The sequence below is a fragment of the Equus przewalskii genome, chromosome 9 (genome assembly GCF_037783145.1).
Source record: "Equus przewalskii isolate Varuska chromosome 9, EquPr2, whole genome shotgun sequence".
NCBI lineage: Eukaryota > Metazoa > Chordata > Mammalia > Perissodactyla > Equidae > Equus > Equus przewalskii.
In genome coordinates, this window is record NC_091839.1 from 25978050 (window position 1) to 25979713 (window position 1664).

Genomic DNA, 1664 nt, shown 5'->3' on the forward strand with positions numbered 1-1664 from the left:
ATCCAGTCACCTTCACATGTACAGATGTATAGATCTTTCTGACATCCTGGTGTGTTATGCTGAGGAACCTTTGTTGGGTTATAGATGTCCTACTTTTTAAGTTGAATGGGAGAGACAACTCACACCATTGTGATGCTGACATCACTCCTCAATTTTCTTTTTTAGTGTCTAGGTTCCTGTGATACAGATAAGAGTAACCTTTCACATCCCCTCTAAACTGATGAAATGATTTCTACTAATGTAAGTTTGGGTCTTATTTTCCTCACTCAGAATGGAGCTGGGATCCTTGGAAATTCTTTACTCCTTTGGCTTTACATCTTTACTTTGCTCACTGAACCTGAGGTGAGACCCACAGACTTGATTCTTAGTCAGATGGCCTTAGCTAACAACTTTGTTCTTTTCTCTAAAGGGATCCCTCAGACAATGGCAGCCTTTGGGTTAAAATATTTCCTGGGTGATGCTGGATGTAAACGTGTTTTCTGTTATTACAGAGTGGGTAGAGGAGTTTCCCTCAGCACTATCTGCCTGCTCAGTACTTTCCAGGCCATTAAGCTTTGCCCCAGTATCTCTAGGTAGATGGAGTTCAGAATGAGATCCCCAAAGTGCATTGGCTCTGCTGTTTCCTCTGTTGGATCCTGCATCTTGTGTTAAACACTTTGTTTGCTATGAATGTTACAGGCCCAAGGAAAAGCAAAAGCATGAGTATGGAGGAAATTTATGGATGCTGTGTGTCACCCATTCCAGACAGATTTTTAGTGTCAGTACATGGAGGCATATTCTTCTCTATTGATGTAATATTTTGGGGACTCATTGTCTTGGCTAGTGGCTCCATGAGCTTTTTCCTGCTCAGGCACAAGCAGAGAGTCCAACACATTTACAGCAACAGACTTTCTCCTAGACCTTCCCACAAGGCTAGAGCCAGACACACCATCCTGGTCCTGGTGAGCTAATCTTATCTCATTTTACTCTCTTTTCCATTTTTTTAAACATATAATCTCTTTTTTTTCCCTTGCTATTTCTCCCCAAATCCCCCCAGTACATAGTTGTATATTTTAGTTGTTGGTCGTTCTAGTTGTGGCATGTGGGACACCATCTCAATGTGGCCTGATGAGCGGTGCCATGTCCGCACCCAGGATCCGAACCAGCGAAACCCTGGGCCACCGAAGCGGAGCGGGCGAACTTAACCACTCAGCCACGGGGCCAAGCCTCACTTTTCCATTTTGACACTTTGGCCCTGATCATAAACCCAAGCTGTGGCTGGTGCACACTTTCGTTCTGGTGTCTTCATGTTTCCCAGCGTTCAGGCTCTTTGTGGTCATCACCAGTGATACATGCGCCTCTTGGTTCTGTTGTGCCTGCTGAGCAAGGAAAAAGGTTTTCACAATCTGGTTAAACATCTATATTTTCTAACTCTGCAGTTGGATCAGTTATCAATCATTAAAAAAATATTTCCAGTGAATCTTAGATGCCTATAATCAGACTAGCACTCTGTTATTCTATGATAAATAAGAACAATGATATCCCTGCATTTCTGCCCCTCAGAATGGAACTGTGAATGATCCCTCGACACCAGTAGACAAAGTTAACCTGTCTCATTGTGCTGTGCTATTCAGTGTGGGAACTCTGGACATATTTGAGATAATGCAATGTTGATTTGGGGGGAA

General features: G+C 43.1%; 1 pseudogene; it reads left to right on the forward strand.

Annotated features, from left to right (window-relative positions):
- The first annotated feature begins 225 nt into the window (after window positions 1–225).
- Window positions 226–950, forward strand: LOC139085395 (vomeronasal type-1 receptor 1-like; annotated as a pseudogene).
- Window positions 951–1664: the final 714 nt, after the last annotated feature.